Raw genomic sequence first — 27,580 nt, 5'->3', positions numbered from 1 at the left:
AGATCCTAGTAATCTTCTCCCGAAGTGTATGTACTATGTTATTATTGTGTATGTTATTATGTGTGTATATATGATATGATGTTCATATTATTATGATATGCTATTATGATTTTCGTTAACATGTTCACTCTTTGATTTATTCTTAGTAAATGGTTAGTTCTCTATCCTCTTAGTAACCCCGATAGATTAACCTGTAAATACCTAGGGATGTTGAAAGTCCGCCATGGTCAGAAAACCAAAAGGACTGTGAATCCCAGGGTGTGGTTAAAGAAGCAGGTGCTAAGAAAATGGGTAAAGAAAAGAGATGAAAGGAGTAAGGTAAAGAGATGAACAGTGAAAAAAAAAAAAAAAAAAAAAAAAAGTAATTTTGGGAGAAATTACATGGATTCAGCAACAAAAAACTACTAATACTAGATAACGGAACAGGAAGAGGGAGTACTGAGTAGGATTTTACAACCGCAATTTTACAACCGCAGCTTACATCATCTTGACAGAAGCTATCCTCTTTGTTTAAATCTAAATTCTTACTCTTATTTATTTACATCTTTTTATTAATTTAAACGCATATTATATTGGTATATACATATAGATGTGTATATATGTATATAGATGTATATATACACATCTATATGTGTGTATATATATATATATATATATATATATATATATATATATACATATACATATATTATATGTTGATGTGTAGTTAAATTATCTATATATATATATATATGTTTAATTAATAAAATCAACCTCAAGAGGTGAGTTTATATTAAAATAATTATATATATATGTAAATTTATTAAATTAAACTTCTGTTGATGTGTAGTTAAATTATATAAATATATTTGAGATATATATATATACACACACACACACACACACACACACACACATATATATATATATATATATATATATATATATTTAATTAATAAAATCAACCTCAAGAGGTGAGTTTATATTAAAATAATTGTATATATATATAAAAAAATTTAACTACACAACAACAGAAGTTTAATTTAATAAATTTACATATATATATGTAAATTTATTAAATTAAACTTATGTTGATGTGTAGTTAAATTATATATGTATATATATACATATATATACATATAGATGTGTATATATTTATATAGATGTATATATATGTATATATATGTATATATATGTATGTATACATATACATATATTTATAGATGTATATATATGTATGTATACATATACATATATTTATAGATGTATATATATGTATGTATACATATACATATATTATATGTATACATACATATATATTAAATTAAATTTATTAAATTAAACTTCTGTTGATGTGTAGTTAAATTATATATATATATATATATATATATATATGTTTAATTAATAAAATCAACCTCAAGAGGTGAGTTTATATTAAAATAATTATTGTAGACACGTAATTTTTGACCGAATTTAAGGTATTACACCATTTTTAGTACATAAATATTGCTTTTATATATAAATTAAATATATTATTTTTCATCGTATTTTAGTAAGTTTATTTTAAAAGATTGAAAAACTACAAAAAATATATGTTTTCTTTTAATTTTAATAAATAAGCTAGTATTTCTTAATTATATTTTTAGACTAGCTATTTGACTTTTCTCATATTTTATTAATTCAAATAATTAATTAATATTTTATTATTATGGTTTTTATATATATATATACTTAATTTAATAGATATAATAACCTAAACTACCCACACTACCTCACTACCCCCACTACACCTACCCTCACCCCACATACTCCTCCACTACCCCACTCTTCCCCCCACATCCACACACACCCACACTCCACTATATACTACTATATTATACACACTACAAGATACATGTTCCATATAGATAGAGGGAGAGGAACACAAAAACGAAAAAAAAATAATCAGCAACCAAACACACACACACATATGGACAGCATACCAAAAAAAGGCACACAACACAACATAGCAACACAGGACCAACGAAAAGAAAAAGAGGAAATCCATTTTAGTTTTAGTTTATTTTTCTTTCAAATATTCATTAATACATTCACATATTTTCTTCCTTTCTCATTACTACTTTATTTAAACACAACACATATACCATAACGAATCATCTACAAAAATTAGTGGGTGTTCTAATCGAGGTTCAGTCAAGATTTTGCGGTATTCAACTTTTCCCTATCTCTTTAATTTATTTATGGAATTTGATGTAATTTTAGGGTTTTATTCATTAGTTTGATTGAAATGATTAATTTGTTAGTTGTTATATCTCTCTATTTAATGTATGAAGGTAGATTTAATCGATAATTATTTTTATTTATCTAATTCCCATTGTTAGTTGTGATCTCTTAAAAATAAACGAGTCATAACATTGTTCTTATCTTGATTCAGATAATAATGATAAAGTAGGTATAGTTAGGATAAAATAAATAAATTATTGTTGTTTAATTTTATCAAACAAAAATTATATTTATTTTTAACAATTCCTTATTGTTTTATTTGATTTGAAAGTGTATACTTAATTTTGATATTAACTTTAAGAGTAATAAAAATATAAATATTAAAATATAAAATAAAAGATATAGAAATGATGCCAGAATTATATATTGTATCCTCAACATTTAGATTTATTTTACTTTATTTAGTTTTATGTATAAAGGAAGAATATTTGTTTTCTAATGACTAGATGAGTTTTAGGCATATTAATAAATATTTGTTTCAATTAAGAATGTGGTTACACATCTTTTTTGAGACAGTAAAAGAAACTCAAGGATGCGGTGACGCACCTTGTTCAAAAAGATAAATAATTTTTATTAATTTAAAGTAAGACTTATAGACAATTATTAGATGAGATGCGAAGAAGACAGTTATGTCTCTAAATGTCAAGACCAAGAATGCGGTTATGCATCTAGGTTGAGACCAAATAAAAGTTCAACAATAAAGATATGAGTGAAACTGTAGCATATAAAATATATCCAAAATAATTTAAAAGTAAGTAGAAGTCAATAAAAGTGACCGTGCTAGAATCACGGGACTCCAGGGATGCCTAATACCTTCCCCTTGGTCAACAAAATTCCTTACCTAAATTTCTAGTTCGCAGACCAAAATAAAGAGTCATTTCCTTTTGGTTAGGGATTAAAAAGAAAAAGGTGACTTGGAACACCATAACTCAATTCCAAGTGGCGACTTTGAAAAAATAAAATAATCCCTAAATCAATATCGTCACTTAAATTGGAAAAACCCTTCCGCCGCTATGCGCATAAAGGGGTGTGACAATTATGTATATAGATATGTGTGTCTATATATATATATACACACATCTATATATGTATACATATATATACATATATATATGTAAATTTATTAAATTAAACTTCTGTTGATGTGTAGTTAAATTTTATATATATGTTTAATTAATAAAATCAACCTCAAGAGGTGAGTTTATATTAAAATAATTATGTATATATATATATATATATATATAAATTTATTAAATTAAATTTCTGTTGATGTGTAGTTAAATTTTATATATATATATATATATAAAATCAACCTCAAGAGGTGAGTTTATATTAAAATAAATTAATAAATACTAACCTGAAGAGGTCGGTATATTTAAATTATTATTTTATTTAAATAATATCGATTTCATGATGCCAATATTTATTAAATATTTTTAAATATAGATATTTTTTAAAAAAAATACCGACATCCCGTGGTCGGTAAATTAAACAATTCTCTTAAAAGAAGAATGATAATATAAGTTAACTCCTAAAGTGTAACTCTCAAAACCTAAGTCAACTTTCACTCCCCACCCCTGACCCACCCCCATCGGTGCCGATCCCCACCCATCCCCGACCGCCGCCACGCCACCATCCCCGACCGCCGCCACGCCACCTTCGCAGCAGCAGAGGAAGGTCGCGGCAGCTGCAGAGGAAGTCACGCCCAGCAGTAGGAGGTCGCGCACCTCCATCCCTACCGGTGCTACCTCCATCCCGACCGGCGTCGCCTCTATCTCGACCAGCGCCTCCATCCCCGACCTTCTTACTGAAGGTGAATTTTTAGAACCTCCATAATAGATTACTTTTGTTTCTATTTAGTTGAAGTATCTCAAAATTAGAGTACTAATATACTTAGTTTTATTGATTGTTAGTTAGTAAGTGAATGATTTAGGGTTTTTGATTGTTAGTTTGTGTTTGTTGATTGTGAATTGAAAATTTTAATGTTAGGGTTAGTTTGAATTAGGGTATCTTAGGATTTGTTTGAAATTCGGTATTTCCTAAGTTAATTAGTTTGATTTTGGAATTGTAAGATTAGATTGAATTAGGGTATTTAAGGAGTTGTTTGAACTTGGGTATTATTTGAGTTAGTTTGAATTATTATTGAGATTTTAGGACTAATAGTTTGAATTTGGGATTAGGAATAGCTAGCTAATTTGAATTTAGGATTTTAGTACTAGTTAGATTTTGGGATTTTAGGGCTAGTTTGAATTTGTGATTTTAAGATTAGTTTGAATTTTGAATTTAGGACTAGTTTGAATTATTATTGAGATTTTAGGATTACTAATAGTTTGAATTTGGGATTTTAGCACTATAGTTTGATTTTTGAATTCTAGGAGTTCTTTCAATTTGTGATTTTAAGACTAGTTTGAATTTGGAATTTAGGACTAATAGTTTGAATTATATTTGATATTTTAGGACGAATTAATAGTTTGAATTATATTTGATATTCCAGAGGTCGGTATTGAATAGCGACCAAGCTTTTTCCGACCTAATCTGGGATGTCGGTTTTAGGTCGGTATTTATAGGTCGGTATTCACTGTTTTTTTAGTAGTGTATAGAAAATTAGTCCCTTACTTATACAGGTCTATATTATACTCACCAGTCAAGTTTCATGAAATAAGAATAATCAACCTCACGTAATATACAACTACCAATAAACACACGTAATCAACAATAATAACTGAGGTAATGGATACAATGCAATGTGACACTATGAAATGATATGCCTCCGATGCATGGTACTCTCTCAACCGTATATACATGATACTCCTGGGATATTACATCGAGAGTTCATGACCCATGGGGGACTCGTGAGGTCCATATACTGACACAGACGATCTCCACGTATCTGTGCGGACGATCTCAATGCACTATCATAAAATCAAACATTTTCCGCACGGACGATTTCCACGTGCCCAAATTATAATCTTAACACCTCACCGTCCCAGCATGGACGATCTCTACGTGCCCAACTTATACTCAATCTCATGTCAATGCATGTGCACAATATTGTTTCAATAAAGGGGATGATGATGCATCTCAATCAATCAAATATCAGCATAATACATACCACCTCAACTATTACAAATATACGGGTTTAAATAAGAAACACAATCACACAAAGAATTGAAGTTAATAATACATTAGCTACTGCCCATATGCATTGGCATTCTCGGATTACAATCCACCTACTATAGTAATAAACATTCCCTTTATAACACAGGTACTCGTACCAATGGCCGTCACACCATTGGTACGAGACCCCCATGTTTCGCCCTTATGCATAGTGTATTTCATTTTTAATCTTTAATTAGAAAAAGTCCTTCAATGAAGTCTGAAAGTCTTAACATACCTTAAATGTCGAACCCATGCCACGAATCCTCAAGATTTTTCCTTCCCTTTTCGCAAAACTTCGGAACGTTCCCAATCTACCAATTATGTAATATTCGTAAGTAAGCGAGTTCATAGACACTCATTTTACCACACGACTAACCTAGACCAAAAACTCATCAAAATGCTATAATCAAGCTCCTAGTTTTGGTGCCAACTCATATGTCACGCCTTATATATCCTAAAAATTAAGCCTAAGGTTAAATCTTAATTCCTTCAAACAATATATTCGATTGGTATCCATCTAATACAATATACCTAACGTTAATTACATAAACCAATATATTAAAACTAGCATCTTAATTTGGTAAATAAATAAAATAAGAACCAATTCCACCAATTAACAGAACCCGGCAATGCACTGCAACGCGACCCCTCTTTTCAATCCATTCGGTGAAATGCCTAACTCCTAAAAATATACCTATCAAATGCCAATCATTGGCATGATTGCCTAATGATTGGCTCAAAATCTTGTCCCGGCCATTCTAATATCTCAATAATAAAGGAAATTGCAGACCAAACTTTTATACCCATTTGACAGATACTACCCTCACCTCACCTCATCAATATAATAATGACAACAAATCAAGTCACAGTAATTTATATTGTAATTGTACTCAACGCAAAGTTTAAAATCTTGAGAGATATTGTATCGTTTTACCTGAACAAGGGTTTCTTGTCGGACGCCGATGTGTTGATCAACTTTCCCTATTTCTGTTTTTCTCAAATTATGATATAACAATTTTAACCCCTCTAACTTATTTTAATACATGGGCCAAATGACTTAAATGAATTATGGACTTGGCCAACTAACTATTAACTATATTAATTATTGGATTAATTACAGAAATTCCACCTTTTAGTCTACTTATTACCATTATCCTCTATAAGTTTTACTAATCTCCAAAATCCCTCATTTTCACGCATCAGATTAGTGTATCTCGTGCATCAGATTAATGTATCATGTATAAAATGTATATCAGATTAGTGTATCATGTATAAAATGTAATGTATCTTACTTAACAATTAATGTATCTCGCGCATTAGATTAATGTATCAACGCTTATATTATTGTATCTGTTTGAGGAATTTCTGTAATTATAAACGTTTAAGGGATAGATTGTAATTTTGCCTTAAAAGTATGTGATTTCTGTAATTTGTCCTTAATTATTTAATAAAAAATCATCAATTAAATATTCGTTGCTACCGAATATTTCAAAATTTTGGTTTAAATTTTACGGGAAGAGTCAAAATAGTTCTAGTAACGTTCGACCTCGAACGATTAAAGAATAGAACGTACCTGAACGCTCAAAAAGCTGAGGATATCTACTCCTTATGTCTGACTCGATCTGCCATGTAGCCTCTTCCACTGGACGATGCTTCCATTGAACCTTTACTGAAGCAATCTCTTTCGACCTCAACTTTCGAATTTGCCTATCCAAAATGGTTGTCGGCTCCTCCTCAAAAGTCAAATTCTGATCAAGTAATACCGAATCCCATTGAATCACATGAGCACCACCCTGATGATACTTTTTCAACATCGAAATATGAAATACGGGATGAACACCCGACAAACCAGGTGTCAAAGTCAACTGATACTCCACCTCACCAATACGCTCCACAATCTCGAAAAGACATACCTTGGGCTCAACTTGCCCTTCTTTCTAAATTTCATCACACCCTTCATGGGCGAAACCTTCAATAGAACCCTCTCTCCAACCATAAACTCCAAATCACAAACCTTCCGATCTGCATAACTCTTTTGCCTACTCTGAGCAATGAGAAGTCTATCTTAGATCAACTTGACATTGTCCAAGGACTCCCTCAACAAATCTGTACCCCACGGTCTAAACACAAATGCATCAAACCAACCAATTGGAGATCGACATCTCCTACCATACAAAGCCTCAAATGGTGCCATCTCAATGCTCGAATGGTAACTATTATTGTAAGGAAACTCCAGTAATGGCAAGAACTAATCCCAGTGACCACCAAAGTCGATCACAAATGCCCGCAACATATCCTAAAGAACCTGAATAGTCCGTTCAGACTGACCGTCAGTCTAAGGGTGAAAGGTTGTACTAAGATCCACCCAAGTGCCCAACTCCTTTTGCATAGACCACCAGAAATGAGATGTAAATTGTGTGCCACGATCGAAAATATTAGAAAGGGGAACCCCATGCAAACAAACTATCTCTCAAATATAGATCTTGGCTAACTTCTCTGAATCATAGATAGTCTGAACTGGTATGAAGTGTGAAAACTATGTCAATTGATCCACGATGACCCATATAGCATCAAACTTACCCAAGGTACGTGGCAACCCTACCACAAAGTCCATAGCAATACGCTCCCACTTCCACTCAAGTATGGGCATCCTCTGAGTCACACCTCCATGCTTTGGTGTTCATATTTCACTTGCTGACAATTCAAACACCGAGATACGAAATCTACTAAGTCTCTCTTCATACAACACCACCAATAATGCTGCTTCAAGTCACGATACATCTTAGTAGCCCTCTGATGAATAGAGTACCTCGAACTATGTGCCTCATCCATGATCAATTTAGTCAATTCACCGGTCTGAGGAACACAAATACGACCTTTTATCCTCAAAACTCCCTCACTATCAAGAGTTGCATCCTTGGCTTCTCGTTTTGACACTTTGTCTCTAATCTTACATAAATCACCATCATTAAACTGTTGAGCTCGAATCTGCTCCAACAAGGATGACTTAGCCTCCATATAAGCCAACACCTTACCAGATTCTAAAATATCAAGCCTCATAAAGCTATTAGCCAAGGATTGGACATCCCTAGTTAAAGGACGCTCACCAGCCTGTAACAAGGCGAGACTACCCATACTTACTGTCTTTCGACTCAAGGCATCTACTACCACATTTGCCTTACCTAAATGATAAAGAATAGTCATGTCATAGTCGTTGAGCAACTCCAACCATCTCCGCTGCCTCAAATTGAGATCCCTTTGATTGAATATATACTGGAGACTATGATGATACGTGAATACCTCACAATGCACACTATAAAGATAATGCCTCTAAATTTTTAATGCAAACACAACAACAGCCAACTCCAAATCATGAATAGGATAGTTCTTCTCATGAACCTTCAACTGCCTTGAAGCATAAGCTATCACCTTCCCCTTCTACATCAATACGCAACCAAGACCGATTCGAGAAGCATCACAATATACAACAAAACCCTATCCCTCCGCGGGTAGGGTCAAAATTGGAGCAGTAGTCAATAAAGTCTTGAGCTTTTGAAAACTCACCTTACATTCATTAGACCACTGGAAAAACCATTTCTTTCTGGGTCAATCTAGTTAATGGGGATGCAATGGATGAAAACCCCTCTACAAACCGTCGTTAATAACCTGCAAGGCCTAAGAAACTCCGAATCTCAGTAACCGAAGCAGGTCTGGCCCAATCTCTAACTGCCTCAATCTTTTTAGGATCCACCATAATACCCTCCTTGGACACTATATGTCCTAAGAATGCTACCGAGCTAAGCCAAAACTCACACTTTGAAAACTTTACATAAAGTTTTTTCTCCTTCAAAATCCCAAGCTCAATCCTTAAATGATGCTCATGTTCCTCTTTACTGCGGGAGTATATCAATATATCATCTATGAAGACAATAACAAAGGAATCCAAGTACGGTCTGAACACTCCATTCATCAAGTCCATAAAAGTTGTTGGGGCATTAGTCAATCCGAAAGACATCACCAAAAACTCGTAATGGCCAAAACGTGTCTGAAAAGCTGTCTTAGGGATATCCTCCGCCCTAAACTTCAACTGATGGTAACCATATCTCCAGTCAATCTTGGAGAAAACTGAAGCACCTTGCAACTGATCAAATAAATCGTCAATACGAGGTATCGGGTACTTATTTCTGATGGTAACCTTGTTCAACTGTCAGTAGTCAATGCACATACGCATAGATCCATCTTTCTTCTTCACAAATAACACTGGAGCACCCCAAGGAGATACACTTGGTCTTATAAAACCCTTGCTCAACAAATCCTACAACTATTCCTTCAACTCTTTCAATTCAACTGGTGCCATATGATAATGAGGAATGGAAATAGGTTGAGTGCATGGCTCTACATCAATACAAAAATCAATATCACGATCAGGAGGTAGACCTGGTATATCTGTCGGAAATACCTCTAAAAATTCACTCACCACCGGAATAGATTTAATCATAGGAGTCTCAACACTAGAATCTCAAATGTGCGCCAAGTAAGCCAAACATCCTCTCTCTACCAATTGACGAGCCTTAAGAAATGATATCACCCCTTTAGGAGGGTGACTAAGAAAACCTCTCCATTGTACTATAGGAATACAAGGCATAGCTAATGTAACTGTCTTGGAATGACAATTTAAAATTGCATGGTAAGGAGATAACCAATCCATACCAAGAATCACATCAACATCTACCATATCTAAGACCTTTAAATCTGCATGAGTGTCATATCCCATCAAGGTAACTATACATAGTCGATACACCCGATCTACCACTACAGAATCCCTAACAGGAGTAGAAACATGTACCAGAAAATTAAGAGACTCACATAATATATCCAAACTCGAAGCAAAATATGTGGATACATAAGAATAAGTAGAGCATGGATCAAATAATACAGTAGTTGGTCGATGAAAAATTAGAATAATACATGTGATAAGAGCATCTGAAGCCTCAGCCTCTGGCCTACCTGGAAAAGCATAAAGTGAGAACGACCGCTCGCAGATTGTGAACCTCCACGACCACCACCTCGACCAGAAGGAGAACCACCTCTACCTGAAGGAGAACCACCTCTGCCACTCTGTACACCTCCCCTATTTGGAGGTTGTGCAGCCTTGAAAGTTGAAGCTTGAGAACCATGATGTAAGTCCCCACATCAAGTCCTAGGGAAACCTCTAATAAAGTGTCCCATATCACCACAGTCAAAACAACCCCTACGAGACGTAGGCTGATGAGAGGAACCTGAATGACCAGAATGTCCTCCATGGCCTACATGTCTAGAAGATGAACCATGTGAAGTATGCACCGAACTCGAAGAACTATGCCTAACGAAACTAGCCTCAGACGCTGGTACAGTAGCATGAATAGGTCTGCTAGACTAAGAGTGATAACCTCTCCCTAAGTAACCTCGATTCTTAGGCAGAGCACCACCATAATCACCTGAATGACGGGTCCTCTTGCCCTCACATTTGCTCAAATCCCTCAAGTCGAATAATCTCCAACTCCTTAGCACCATCTACCACTTTTTGGAATGGAACGCCAGAAGTAGCAACCTGACAGCACCTCAACAAACCTCCTTACTCTCTCAGCCTCTGTGGGAAGTATCATCGAAGCATGCCTAGCCAAAGCATGGAATTTACCCTCATACTCTACGACTGATATACCATCTTGCTGCAAACCCTCGAACTCAGCCCGTTTACACTCCCTCTCACTGTGTTGAACAAACTTGGCTAGAAATACCTGAGTAAACTGACTCCATGATAGTGGAGGGGATCCAACTAGCCTACCACTAATATAATCCCTTCACCACTGCTTGGCAGAGCCAGTCATCTGAAACGCTGTGTAGTCGACTCCATGAGACTCCACTAATCCTATATTATGCAACCTCTCATAACATAAATTCATATGCATTCTCAGTTAAGTCGCCAGTAGAAGTCAGAGGGTTCATTAGTCTGAACCTCCCAAACATATTTTGTTCATCAATGGTCATGGAAGGCCTGTTCGCCAAGTGTGATGCAATACCTGGAAATTCCATAGTATCTAAACGGAGAGCTACAACAACATTTGGCTGAATCCTGGGAGTCTGAGAATTTGGACCAACCATCGGATCTGGAGTCTGACCTCCAGCACGGGTCCGTGAGGCATCAGAGGGGACAGGCAAAGTTCCCGCCTAAGCCATCCTCTTCAGAAGTCCTAACATACGAGCCAAGGTATCTTAAAGCACTGGGTGGCAATAATACTAGGTGGGGCCTGAGTTGGTCCATCCCTCTCAACACGATCCTGCACATCCCCATGAATAACATCTGCATCAGGAGGTACTGTCCTATCATGACCCTGGGTAGCTATTGGTACTTGCCCGACCTCGACCTCGAGCTAGTCCCCTACTTATACCTTGAATAGTGCTCCCAGAAGCATGCACATGAATTGGCTCCTGATCACCACTTACCGATGTACGAGTCCTCGCCATATGAGAGAGAATGAGATATCAAGATTAGAATTTCAACAAGGTCAAGTGTGGACGATAATGAATGAAAGAATAGATTTTTTCCTAAATGTCCTATACCTATCAAAGATAGGTATGGATATCATCATATCGATCCGCAAAACTCTACTAGGCATTGCTCTTGTACTCGTGAGACCGATGAACCTAGGGCTCTAATACCAAGTTGTCACGACCCAAATTCACAAGTCGTGATGACACCTATGTTCCAAACCAATAGGTAAGCCAACCCAACATATTTTACCAATTATAACTAACTAATAAGGTAAAAAGGTAAAGAATGAGTAAAAATCTCCAACACTGAGTTCTTTATAAATATGACATGCGGAAAGCTAAAATACCACCTAAGAATTGGTGTCATATAATTCCCGCCTGTCACGCGGGTGACCCGGGTTAGTTCCCCGGGAGCGGCGCCAAAATTTGATACGCCCAAATTACACCTCCTTACAGAACTATAAGCGATCGTTATCAAGTAAAGAACCCAACTTGTAGGTTGGGATCGATCCCACGAGGAAAATGGTTTAGACTTTACTTTAACTAACAATTATATTCAATTAGTCAAATTATTTCCAGAAACAGGTAATAAAAGGGGGGTTGTGCTTGTGTGAAACAAATAGTAAGAACTTAATAAGTAATCAATAATCAAACACAACTTTGGTTATTATCAAGATAAAAGAAATAACTAGGGTATACGTGTTCCCCACAATCTCATAACGCAGTAATCCTAGTAATAGCAATCCTTTTCTAGTGTATTACATGCAAAGTGATAAGTTAGGTATCTCTAAATCCTTGGTCCGGCATCTACAGAATTTCACCCCGCACCTTGGTCGGGCTACGTGTGTATAATTTACTAACCCTTACCTTTACCTCATATTAGACATCATAATCGATGTTTGGCTTAGTTATTACTTCGCACCAATCGACACTAGCCTATTAGATAGTATCACACTAAATCTATGTTGATAATTCTTTTCTTGTTAATTACCTCCTTGGTCCGGCAAGTAGTAACAAGGCGAGTTCTAACGTTGGCCACCGTTAAAAAGACTTCTAAATGAAAGAATTATCAATGCATGCAAAATACTAGTCAAGAATTGCTTATTTACTATTCATACTTTGTTAATCGATCATGGTTCCCACAACCCTAGTTGTGGATTTAGTTACTCATATTGGCAAGAACACAATTCACAATTGCAGATGAAGAAATCATGAACTTACGTAGAGAGAATAATAAACCCAGAAATTTTACTTGAATTGCAAAGCCAAAATCTTCAAAACGAACTTGGGAATCAATAATTGCTAGAGTTGCAAATTAATCTCCAAAGTTACAAAGCAAAAATAGAATAATAGTGTCTAACCCCCAAAAAGGAGGTTTACATGTCCTATTTATAGAAAACAAATCCTAAATAAAAAAGGAAACAAATTAAGGAAAGTTTTGTTCAGGTACGCGTCTTTAATCCACGAGACCGACTTACGGACCGTCGATGGATCTATGGTCCGTAAGTCGCTTCCGTCACTATGGACTTAGAAAATATTTCAGCTTCCAAAAATCAGCTTCTCTGAAGCAAACGACGAACCAGTAGTACGGACCGTAGATCGACCTACGGTCCGTCAATCCCCTCCGTAGCTCCATACCTAGAATCTTCAAAAATCAGGTACTGGAACCCTCGCAGTCTCACTCTACGGATCAACAGTACGGTCCGTAGATCAATCTACGGACCGTCAATGGGCACCGTGGTTCCACAGTTAGTCAGATTTCCCTGATTTGTCCTCAATACCATGCCTGCTGATCTACGGTCATAACCTACGGACCGTGGATGGACCTACGATCCGTAGATCACCTCCATGGATGCCCTTTTTCTACATTTCCTTCAGCTGTCTCTAAACTTCCGCGCCTGAACACCTTTCCTGCAAAACATGATAAAAACACATAAAAACCAATATAAAAAGGCCCTAGACACACACAACTTGTAAGTGAAATGTATTAGAAATACCGTAAACTCACGGTATATCAAAGACTAAAAACGATAAGATAACCATGTCACTAGTCCTCGAAGAATGAGGACTCAACAGTAATGCTGCTGAACTAAATATCGAGAATTGATCTAAGCGTGATCTGACTGCTGGGGAGCTAAACCTACATCACAAGAAGATGTAGCGCAGAGTATGTGTCAGTACTTGAAAGGTACTGAGCATATAGGATAGAGTAAATCTAAAATAAACATATAACTGAACCAGTAATAAAGCAAGAGCATAATATGAACATGATATAGATACTGAATACTGAACTAACTAAATGCAATGACCAATTTATAACATGCTGAAACTAAATACTGACTATACTGAAATGTGGTCAATGCAATAAAGTCTGACTGAACTATAGGAGTTACTAATAACCGATAATAAAATCACATGAGCTAAATGTGGAGTTCGATGTATATGCCCCATCGAGAGGACCGAATATACCCTGCCAGAGGTATAGAGACATGATGGCATGATCACTAAAATGATGCCCACAGAGGGGACTTACAACCTACGTGACTCGTAGTTCTAGGACTATATGGGTGACTGACCCTAGTCCAACTCGGTTTCAAGTTACTCGCAATAGATTAAGTGATTAACACATTATGACAGAATATCTGTAGTATACTGGATAGCTCAAACTGACATGCAAACTAAGAATGCGCAATAATAAACTGGTAATGACACATTTAAAACTGAGGCATGTATATCTAAAATAACTAAAATATTTGACCTAGCCTGTGTAATTCAAGAACTAAAGAAATACATAGCTAGGGTTCTAAAATTCATGCAAGAAACAAAGTAATAAAGTGATCATCGGATTTGGAACATGTAAATAACTAATTCATGATAATCTACCGAAGTTCTAGAAACCCTAGGTTTAATCATGATTAGGGAATCAAGAATCTGACTGAAATCTAGGGACCTAATGGGCGAAAGGAACCCATTAGTGAAATCCCACATACTTGGTGATGAATTCCACAGAGAAATCTTTTGATTTCGGGGCTGGAATTGGTGGAACCTTGTTGCGTTCTTGAACTAGGGTTCTTGACTTATTTCTCCTCTAACGCTATAATTTTTCTTGATGAATGATTTGTCTTAGGTAAGTTCTAGTTATGTTTCTAGGCTAAAACTAACCAAAACCACGTAGTTTATGTTTAAAATGACGTAATTTAGTGGTCCAATGCTTAAGGAAAAAACCAAAAGACCCCTAACTTAAAATCTACTTAAGCCACTGACGGGAGTGATCGACGGTCCGTCGAAGGATCCACGATCCGTCCTGTGAGTCCGTCGATCGACTTCAGAGGATGGGTCCTGGGGGTGTCGACCTAAGGACTGATCAACGTTCCATCGACGGATCTACGATCTGTCTTGTGAGTCTGTTGATCAACTTTAGAGATCAAGTTCTGATGGTCTCGACCTACGGACTGATCGACGGTCCGTTGATGGATCCACTATCCGTCTTGGCAGTCCGTCGATCAACTTCTAGAAATCTACTTGTTTGGTCTATTTTCGGATACGGGGTGTTACATTATCTCCCCTTGGGAACATTCATCCTCGAATGAAGGCTAAACTAGCTGAAATGGAGGGAAAGAGCTGCAAACCCTACCACTAAACACTGGAGACTAATTTCTAACTAAACTAAGTTCCAAGAACATGCAAATACACTTAAAATGCAAGTACAAAATGAAGGAACGTGATGCTAAGACTAAATTTACGCATGAATGGCTGAAAAACGGAAGAGGAATTATTACCTCAAGATGGAATGGAGTCGAAAGGAAATAGGTGAGCATACTTGGCCTTTATGGCTGCTTCTGCTTCCCAAGTAGCTCCCTCTACAGACTGACTCCTCCACAAAACCTTGGCTGAAGTGACTTTTTTGTTTCTCAACCTTCTAACCTGATGATCAAGAATCTCAACTGGTACCTCTTCATTCACAACCACACTTTCTAAAGGTACAATAGATGTTGGGTAACCCACACACTTCTTCAATAGCGAAATGTGAAAAACTGGATGCACTGCTGCTAGTTCTGTTGGCAACTCTAACGCATAAGTCACTTTACCAATCCTTTTCAAGATCTTGTAAAGGCCTACATATCTAGGACTGAGCTTCCTCTTCTTGCAAAATTTCATCACCCCTTTCATAGGTGACACTTTCAGGAAAACCCAATCATCAACTTGGAACTCTAGTTCCCTTCTCTTTACATCTGCATAGGATTTTTGGCGACTCTGGGTTGTCTTAGGTCTATCTCTAATGAGTTGCACTTTCTCCATAGCTTTATGAACCAAATCTAGTCCTATTAAGGCTGATTCACTTACTTCAAACCAATCAATAAGAGATCTACATCTACGCCCATACAATGCCTCATAATGGGCCATTTGAATGCTGGAATGGTAGCTATTATTGTTGGCGAACTCTATAAGAGAAAGGTGATCATCCCAACTACCCTTGAAATCGATCACACAAGCTCTCAACATGTTCTCTAAGGTCTGAATGGTACACTCTGCCAGCCCATCCGTTTGCAGATGAAATGTTGTGCTAAGGTTAACTTGAGTACTAAGACCTTTTTGAAATGACTTCCAGAAATGAGAGGTAAATTAAGGACTTCTATCTGAGATGATAGACAAAGGAACCCCATGCAACCTCACTATCTCATTTATGTAAAGCTTCGCGTAGTCCTCCGCCAAATCTGTAGTTTTTACTGCCACAACGCACGAAGACGTAGTAACTCTGTCAACAATCACCCAAATGGAGTCATGCTGTCTGCGAGTGCGAGGTAAATCTGTGATGAAGTCCTTGTTGATCACTTCCCATTTCCAAGTAGGAATGTCAATCTCTTGCATCATACCTCTGGGTTTCTGATGTTCCACCTTGACTTGCTAGCAATTTGGGCACTTAGCCACAAAATTTGCTATATCCCTTTTCATACCATTCCACTAATAGACTTCCCACAGATCGCGGTACATCTTAGTGGTGCCTGGATGAATAGAATATCTGGAGTTATGGGCTTCTGCAAGAATCTGATGTCTCAACTCACCCACCTTAGGAACACATAATTGACCTTGATAGCGAAGCACACCATCTCACCCTTGGGAGGAAACCTCTACCCTCTACTAGTGGATTGCACCCTTTAGCTCAAGCAATATCAGATCACTGTCTTGTTTTTCCATAACTTCCCCTACCAACGAAGATGCTGCCCTATTATGAACCATTACACCACCATCTGATATGCTCATAAGACGAACTTCTAGGCGAGCAAGTCTGTGAACATCCTTTGCTAGCTCCTTTCTTTCTTCTTCAACATGTGCTACACGACCCATAGATAGTCAGCTAAGAGTATCTGCTACTACATTGGCCTTACCAGGATGGCAATGCACACTCATATCATAATCTTTGAGGAACTCTAGCCATCTTCGCTGGCGAAGATTCAATTCTTTCTGGGGGAACACATACTGAAGGCTCTTTTGGTCTGTGAACACCATACAAGTAATGTCTCCAAATCTTAAGTGCAAACACCACTGCTGCAAGCTCGAGGTCATGAGTTAGATAGTTGTTCTCATGCACATTAAGTTGTCTAGAAGCATAAGTCATAACCTTACCTCGTTGCATCAACACACAACCTAGGCCAATTCTAGAAGCATCACAATATATGACATAACCGTCTGACCCCTCTGGTAGAGTCAAAATAGGAGTTGTAGTCAACCTAGTTTTCAATTCTGCAAAGATTTTCTCACAATCATCTGACCATTGAAACTTGACTTTCTTCTGAGTCAACTTAGTCAATGGAGAGGCTATGGATGAGAATCCTTCCACGAACCTTCTGTAATAACCCGCTAGACCCAAGAAACTTCTGATATCTGTAGAAGAGGTAGGTCTGGGCCATTGTTTCACTGAGTCTATCTTCTAGGAATCCACTTGAATCCCTTCTGTCGATAATATATGCCCAAGGAAAGTAACTGACTGCAACCAAAACTCACATTTGCTAAATTTAGCGTATAACTGGCGGTCCTTAAGAGTTTGCAGAACAAGCCTCAAATGACTTGCATATTCTTCCTCATTCCTAGAATAAATGAGGATATCAGCAATAAAGACTATAACGAACAAGTCCAAATATTGCTTGAACACTCTATTCATCAGATCCATGACAGTTGCAGGAGCATTGGTTAGCCCAAATGACAATACTACGAATTCATAATGACCATACAGAGTTCTGAACGTTGTCTTCGGAATGTCACTATCTCTGACTCTAAGCTGATGATAACCTGATCTGAGATCTATCTTTGAGAAATGACTAGCACCCTGAAGTCGGTCAAACAAGTCATCAATCTCGGGAATGGGATAATTATTCTTGATTCTGACCTTGTTCAACTATCTATAGTCAATGCACATTCTGAGAGAACCATCTTTCTTCTTTAAGAATAACATTGGTGCACCCCATGGTGAAATACTAGGTCTAATGAAACCCTTATCTAGAAGGTCTTTCAATTGCTTTGTCAAAGAGAGGTACTTAGCTTGGATAATATTATGGGATGCTATCTTTGCATTGCACAAGTATACTCGGAGGTGGCTTGTGAAGTAGTCCTCTTGAGTATGAAGGATTAATGGTTGAAGTATGCAATTATGAATGTATTATGTTAACTTGCTATGATATAATACTTATGTTGGAATTTATGATATATTTATGTTATTGTCTCTTATGCTTATGTCTTATGTTGACTAACCATTTGAGATGCTTTATGATGTTGTGCTAGCTTTCATACTTGGTACATTTTGTACTAACGCATATTGCCTATATTCTAATCAAATGTAGGGTCTTAGGAGATTGAGTTGCTTGGAGGCTAGGTTCCTAAGTGCAAGAAGACTTGAAGATTGGTGAGTCCTCATAGTTTCGAGGACAAACCTATTTATGTTCCTTTTATGTCTTTTCTTATGTTTTAGACTTTGTATGGGCAGCGTCTCAATGATTTTTATTCACGTTATTCATAGACGGTTTGAGACAAGGTTTTTAATAAAGACTTCTGCTCATTATGAAATTGTTTTAGATGGATTGAAAGAAAATTTTAAGTTCTCCCTACTTTTCTATGATCTTATGTTATGATGATGCTAAGGGTTGTATGCGACCCCTTCGGGGTCAAGTACGCCACGTTACCTCTAGGGGATACCCCTGGGTCGTGACACACTTAGGCAATATTTTAGGGCCTTCAAATGACGATTCCACCTACGATCCGTGGATTGGACTACGGTACGTCTTGTCACTCCGTGGTTTGAGTACTGAAAATCAACTTTCTGACCAGGACCTACGATCGTCCACCTACGGCCTGCTAATGGACCGACGATCCGTGGTTGACTCCGTCAATGGATTATTCTGCACTTTTTAGCTCTTATCTCTCTCAACCGCTTCCGAACCAATTTCTTGCAAAGATTACATCAAAACCATCAATTCTAATAATAAAACAGCCTACGACTCACACAAACTCTAAGTGAAATGTATCAATAGTACAGTAAACTCACGGTACACCAACACTCTAAACTTAAACATGTTGTTTGTCCTCAAGTGACACACTAACACTCTAAATGACACTTATGTAGAAGCAAACATACAAACTCAAGCAATCATATGGCTTTCTCAATCAATTCCATCACCTAGTGGAAATGTTTTCGTCTAGACTCAACAAGCTAACTCATGTGGATCAAAATATCATAGACCGACCAATAGACATCACAACACACCTTTCAACAATCACCAAGCTACAAACTCTCCAACAATGTAACTAGTGCCCTCACTTCAAAGAGATCTTTTTTCACACCATAAATCTGATTTTTAAGCTTAAGGATTTAGACAACACTCACGCTCAGAAGTGAATTCAAATACCGTTAGTGCTCAATACCATAGGTTTGGTTCAAAGGGCGGGTCAGACGGATTTCTCGGTTATAAAAAAAATAAAATACCATAGGCTTGCCCTTATTTTCACTGCACAGACTCTCCAAACTAATCATTAGGATCACTAGAGGACGTTCTTAGCTTGTAACGTAGGCTCAGGGTCAAGTAGGGTACATTTAGGTACTTTTATTGACTTTTCTGCCCTCCTTGACATAACATTGGCTTCTTACCTCTTTTTTCAACCAATTCTTGACATATTTTTCTTTTCTGCTTTTTTCCTTAAATTTCTTCGGCCTAGATGTGAGTTTGACTTTATCGCTCTTCTTTTTCACTTTTTTTTTCATTCTTTGTTATTCAGCATCATTATCATTCTTTTTGTTTCTTTTGAACTTAGTCACATCATTTTCTATCATTTTTCTTCTACTACACACAACTCTTTTCATACCCTTTTTCTTTTGTTTTCCTTTTTCGCAGCCACCCTCAACTTATGTATTTTGCATGAGTTGAGGTACACAATATCCGATGTTGGACCATGGCCAAGATTAAGGTATCTTTTTGAATTAGCCACCCTCAACTTAGGCTTTTGTCCTAAGTCAAGGTGCACATGTCCAAGGAGGGACCAGGGCCAAAAAAATCTTTTGGGGAAGGTGGGTTAGGTGTATTGAAAGAAATGGTCTATTTTAGGCTCAAACATTTGGATCAAAAGGAGCACTGATTTCTTTTGGTTGAATTATTTTAGGCTTAAGTGGACTCATTTGAACAAGGGCCTATGGTCATTTCCCAATTCCTAGCCTAGATTGTCTTAACAGGACCAAAGGGGGAAGTTTTAGATTGGCACAAATAATATGAATATACAAAATCCACTTACACACTCTTGGTACATTGTTTCATTACCAGATTATTGAATTACCCAGTTCAAGTTTTTAGCTTAAGTTATGCTATCATACCAGTTCCTTATCTTGTCACAGGTAGCTCCAACACATTCAACTTATCAAACCTATAGATCTAGCACATTTCAAAATTTTAGACAGGTATCAATTTCATGCTCGTATGCCATCATGCTTTCGTTCTTCTACTTACTTCTACACATACAATCCTAAACATGTTGGTTCAACATAAAAGTAAATCAATCAATTGAGGAAAAGGAACACATGCAAGAAAACCCAAGGAAGGATTATGAGTTAGGTTACTGAGACTTCATTCTATCACTCACAATCAATTTACCCCACCCCAACAAAATATGGTGCAATATCCCTCAATGCACAGATAATAAAAAAAATAAAGTATAAGGTGAAGCAAACCTATGGCACATATACACCGAAGACCCATTAAGAAGCGCGTGGGTTCGATTTCCCAGAACCCACTAGATCAACAATAAGCACGCCATCAGTAGCGCCCTCATCAACAATGGGAACACCATCAGTAGTGCTCCTCGGACTAGAAGGACCAACATCAACCTCACGGGTCCGATGCTACTGCATTTCCTCATCAATGATAGACTGTCTCTGGGCCACCTCAAACTGCTGCCGCTCTCTCTTTCGTGCTTGTTGAGCCTCATCAGCATGAGAAGTGTGGTCTGAAGTGCGACAGGGGTCAGGTGGTGGTACAGTTTCACCAAAAGGGTAGTCATCACAACCTCATCCTCCTCAAAATCTAGTGCAACCTCCAATACACTTTCAACGGGAGCTAGAAAGGAAGCAACATCAGCATGGACGCTGGCCAACTCAATTTGGAAAGTAGTGACGCCAATGGTAGGTGCAGGCCTCTACAACACTCTAAGCTTGAATGCATCTATGCGCTTGTTGACCGCCCGAATCTTCGCATCCATCATGCACTCCATCCTAGGCTCACACTCCTCCACGGATCGCAGCATCCAGGGCCTAATGTGCCACAACAATGTAGTCATCTGGGTCTCCAACTTATGGACTCAGGCCAGAGGGACTAGAGTGTACCCTGAAGAGGGAGTGGCTCGGGATGAGCTAGTAGGTTGGCCTCATCTTGAATGAGACCAATGTCCACAGTCTTGGTCGCCTCAAGCAACCTATCAAATGCCAAATAGGCACTAAAGGCTCCTTGTAGAGATGGAATATCAGACAAGGGAATGGCATAGTAGTGGTGGTCCTAAAGGTCCTCTCATGAATCTCGACGATCAGAATCAAGGTGAAGATAATCTCAAGTCCTGCCATAATAGTTGCTATCATCATAGCTCGGTCCCAAGTAATAACATTGTTTGCTTGTGTAAGCGGCAGTCTAGTACGAACCACGGACCAAAAGAAATTCACAGTGAAGCTCAGGGTTGCCTTTTTGATAGGCAGTTTCATGTTCTTCATCCACCTTGTCTCCTCTCTATGCTCAGCTATGTGATGGGCCATCCACCTCAGCAATGTCTCTCTCTTCTCGGCATCCCTCTGTAATGCCCCACTCTGAACAATAACCATCCTGTAGTCGTACTATTTTGTATTAATCAGCAGAGTATGGGTTCGGCCGTAAATAAAAAGACGAATGGTAGCCTCAGAGATATCCACGGATAAGTTTTGTACCAGTGTTGCCTGAAGTGGGGGCTAGGCCAGTGGTTTAGCCATATTAGGAATAGCATTGCGGAAAGTGGTGGCGTATGAGGCATAACACTTACGGGTCATCTCCTCACTAAAGTTGCCTGGGCTCCGAGCCATCCACTCACATTCGTGCCTCTTGAACAACTCCTTTATAGAGGGCGCAGTATGAATGTTCCCTGTCAATACCCGACGCTCCTCAGTACTGATTCTAGCCATTTTCCTATGTTCATTGAGCACCTTCTCGTCATCATATATGTGATACTGACCCTAAACATATCATCTATTTGTCTTAGTGGTATTGAGAACCAACTCAACTCTAGGGGGTCCTGGGTATCCCCCGTGTTATCAACATTGGATGAAGAGAAAGAAGAACCGCTCGCACTAGAGTCGGACTGAGACTAGGAGCCGCATTGTGACTCTACTACTTTTGTGGCCCCGTCCTCAGACTGGGGGCAGTGACCTCGACCTCGTCACTAGAAATAAGTATTTGCCGGGCGCGGTTCCTCGTAGTCCGGGGGCAGTGGGAGAGTCTTTGGTGGCCTCAGGAACGTACTTGTCCTCACTGAAGTTCACGACCATATGGTGGGACAGGAAACAGACTTAGCCTTGCTACCCCGCATATACTTGAGCTTATTTCAGTGCCATTGTACCTGTAGAAGACTAGTTAGTATCTAAACAACACAAAAATGCCCAAGAAAAATTTATAGAACAAGATTAGGACTCGGGCAAAAACTAAAAAAAAATTCAGGCAGTAGAAGGCTTGGTGACACACGGTGGGTACCTATGGTCCATCGATGGGGTGATGGGCCATGGGTCCCCTTCGTAGGTCAGAGGGTCCATTTTTTGGTTCCCTGAAGTTGGAACCACGAATGTTCAGAACAGTTCGTCAATGGAACGATGGACCGTAGTCAACACCGTGGTTCACAACTTAGCAAATATATTTGGGAAGGTTAGTGATAGACCACGACCTACGGTCCATCAGTTGTGGCCGTGTACCAAAACTGTTCTAGGTATTGATATCAAACTTTCATCCAACACAATTACTTCAACAATCATTTAACCAATCGAAGTCTAAACATGCATTTCAACATATTACTCAATAGTTCATCATCTGTAGAGTTTTAATTTATGTAAAATTCAAAGCAACCCATGTAAACAATGAAGCCCTAACTCAAAACTCTCAATTAGACCTATCAGACCATTTATTCGATTCAACTTAACTACACACTCACACACCATCATTCCAAGGGTATTATCTATGCTAGATTCAACCAATTATACAAGAACTTGAATTACCCAAGGTCAAGTTCAGCGTTGCGACTTCAAGTTTAAATAATGAAAGATTCAAAGTTTGGGAGAAATCGTTTACCTTACAAGAAAACAATGTTGGTGAGTGTGTGATCAAATGCAAATGCTCCTAGACCAACGATGACACTGAACCCGGACCTTGAAATCTTTCGGAGAGAAAATGGGAGTGAGGAAAGGAAGCTTTGTGAATTTGGGGGAATGGGGGAAATAGAATTGGAAGGGAAGGATATGGGGAGGGGGGGGGAATGGGGAATATGGGGTAATTGATCGATTTGTAACGGCTGGGGGGAAAGAGGGAAGTGGGAAATGAATTTAAAATGAAAGGCTATATTTAATTGGGGTCCGGGTCGGGTCATTAAAAACCTTAACTTGGACCTAAGAGACCCCCATCGACGGTCCGTGGGTCGACCTACGATCCGTCGATGGGATCGTGTTTCACTCCAACACTTAGAATTTTTTTGAATACATACCTGGGATCTACGGATGCCATCCACGGTCCGTGGTTGGACCGACGGACCATCGATGGGATCTGTAGATCACTACATCAACTTATTTTTTGCAAATTTTCCTTTTCGTTCCTATACACGTAGAAAACCTTAGGATTTCTTTTTACATTTTCTGGACACTTTTTAGACGCGGACCCTATTCTATCTATATCTAGTCAACACTAAACAAAAAATTAATAAACATCTATCTAAAAACTAAAAATTTAAGAAAACTCCTGTATCGAGAAGAAAAACTCCTATAGTTGGCTAGAATTAACATCTTACGTTGCCTCCCAAGAAGCGCTTGAGTTAACGTCACGGCATGACGCATATACCTTAGTCACTTAGACTTCACTAATATCCCATTCATCTACCACTTCATTGATAATCTCAGATTTTCCCAAGTACTTTTTGATCCTTTGACTGTTCACCTTGAACCTCGTTCCTTCCTTGTTCTCGAGTTCAACCGCTCCATCTGGAAATACTTGGGTTACTCTGAATTGCCCGATCCACTTGGACTTGAGTTTGCCAGGAAACAAGTGCAACCTTGAGTTAAAGAAGATCATCAAATCACCGGCAACAAATTTGCGCTTTTCAATTTTTTTATCATGGTACTTCTTCATCTTTTCCTTGTACATGGCTGAACTCTCATATGCTTTTACGTGAAACTCATCAAGCTCATTCATCTCATTCAGTTTTTGACTTGAAGCGGCGCCCCAATCCAAATTCAACTTCTTTAGTGTCCACATTGCTTTATGCTCTAGGTCTACAAGTAAATGATATGAATTCCCATATACAAGTTGGTAGGGGGACATAGCTATGGGAGTTTTGAATGCAATGCGATAAGCCCATAGAGTATCATCAACCCTTCTTGACCAATCAGTTTTGTTGGCATTCAGAGTCTTTGCAAGAATTTGCTTTAGGCTGAACCCATTGGTAGCCCCCTAAAGTTGGCATCAATTTTCACTTAGACACCTTAACTAGGCTTTGTTCATTTTAGACACCTCATGTTGAGTCTCGCTGTGTCATTTTGACAATTTTTACTGACTTGGCATATTGTGTGTTGCACCCATTTTGAGCGCGTGAGGGTATTTTTTTTGGAATTTTTAAAATTTCTTTCCTTCTTCACTTTTTAGACCTACCACTAATTCCACCTTCCACCATGAAAAATCATGATAAAAACCTTTAAAAAAATATGAAAAAAAAAACTATCACACTAATTTTAAAAATGTTTATAAGAACAAAATTTTTAAAAATCATCACACTAAATTTGAAAAGATATTTTAGAACAAGACACACATTTTTTTTTCAAAAAAGTAGAAGAAGAATGTCATATATGATTTTTAAAATCAAATTCACAACAAAAAAAGAAAAAAAACACCTAAAATCTAATGATTTTTAAGAAAAAAAAATTTGGACGAAAGAACCAAAAAATGGCTGTAGGGTTTGGGAGGCAAAAGGGATGTAAGGCAAATGGGGTAGGGGTGGGGTGATGTAAGGTGGGGTGGGATAGTAGAAAATAGGTAATTTTATTCATTTATTTTTGCTGAAAAATTAGTTTCTTTATAGTAATTTATTTTAAAATTATTATTTTTACAATCAAATGCCACATGTCAACTTTTAATTAGTCAACATGTCATGTCATCCACAAGTGTATTACACACACTTTGTAATTTTAGCTGATTCTCAAAAAGGTGTCAAAATGACACAGTGGACCCCTACTTGAGGTGTTTAAAATGAACAAAGCCTACTTGAGGTGTCTAACTAAAAATTGGTGCCAACTTTAGAGGGATGCCGATGGGTTCAGCTTTTGCTATATCTATCTATTTGACACCTCTACTTTCCCACTAGACTGTGGATAATACGGAGTGGCTACATTGTGATGAACCCCAATATTTCTCTAGCAACGCCTTGAACAACTTGTTACAAAAGTGAGAACCTCCATCGCTGATAATTGTCCTGTGTTACGCCTCAAATCCCATTAAGACGGACAGGCACTCGATGCCCTAAAGGCCCGAGAGAACTAACATGTAACATGTGCTTAATGTGCATATAACTATGACAATCTTGTGACAAGTTCACATAGGATGCAGCGATTCGAAACCACATAAGTAGACCCAAACTTATACACAAGACTTGGCCGTTGAGGCCACAACTTGTTAAGACGCAACTGAACCATATACACAAATCTGCAAAGCCTCTAAAGATAGAAAACCTCAGAGTAGGTCGGGAAAGACCCAGCCTTACCCTTAACTACGATACAATACCAAAATGAATCTACCAAGGACTCAGTAAAGCTCTGAATCAACCTGGAGCTCACCAAAAGTAGCTAAGTGTCGTGTGCTCCTATTGAAGAGGTCTACTAGCTGGAGTACATGTGCCTGCATCATGAAATGCAGCGTCCCCCATGAGGAATGTTAGTACGAAAAAATGTACTGAATATGTAAGGCAATAACATATATAAAATAAGAGTTCAAATGAAACCAAGTATCAATATAGGTGTGCATAAATCAGAACAGAAGACCATATTTGTTAAATCTTGTGGGATCATGTATGTTACATTCTTGTCTTTACCTTTCTGTGTGTTATGATCTTTATAAGGCATGTGATACGAATGACATGCTGATCAGTGGTAGAAGAGGATGACCCGTGCTAGGCATTTTAACCCTGGGATGCGGTCCTCATAATTACACAAATTGGGATCGGCCCATGCTAGGATTTCGCCCCTGAGCTGCCACCCTTCTATACCTATTGGGATCGGCCCATGCTAGGTTTTCGCCCCTGAGCTACCACCCTTAATTATACAGATTGCTTCACTTAGATTCTTTAATCTTTGAGATTGTTGTTTTGGTGGTCATAATCATTTTTTATATTTGGAACTATGGACCAGTAGTAGAAGACATGAAAATAATACTTCAAGGCAGTAACAATGACATAAGGAGCTATGTAGCATAAATGCATTAATTGTGAGCTTAAATGACACAATTATCTTCAACTGAATAAGAGGAGGATTCACCAAACTTGCTTTTGCAATTACCATTTCTAGATCAGCACATAGGAGGATAATTACACAAGTATAGAGTACTGAACATATAATGAAGTAATTCTATACACCAAGGAGAGGGGGAAGTATTGTTAGCTATTTGGAGATCGTACGATGCCACTATGTTTCCTTTACTAGGAATAGAACTTAGGAAATTTACTTATTGATATTAATCGCAAGTATCAGATTTCATGCCGAAGAATATTGAATCGAATAACCTTACATACCTTATCCTCTGACTAATACAACTATCACAATTCAGCCTCCCCTTTCAGGTTTTAATCTACAATATAAGTCATCATAAACTTAAATTAGCAGCTATCACACCGT

General features: G+C 37.8%; 1 pseudogene; it reads right to left on the bottom strand.

The window, feature by feature from the left end:
* Positions 1–11,346: 11,346 nt before the first annotated feature.
* Positions 11,347–11,925, bottom strand: LOC125825722 (uncharacterized; annotated as a pseudogene).
* Positions 11,926–27,580: the final 15,655 nt, after the last annotated feature.

This window comes from Solanum verrucosum, unplaced genomic scaffold (genome assembly GCF_900185275.1).
Source record: "Solanum verrucosum unplaced genomic scaffold, falcon-dt-bn FXZP01000003.1, whole genome shotgun sequence".
NCBI lineage: Eukaryota > Viridiplantae > Streptophyta > Magnoliopsida > Solanales > Solanaceae > Solanum > Solanum verrucosum.
This window is presented reverse-complemented; position numbering and strand designations above follow the sequence as displayed.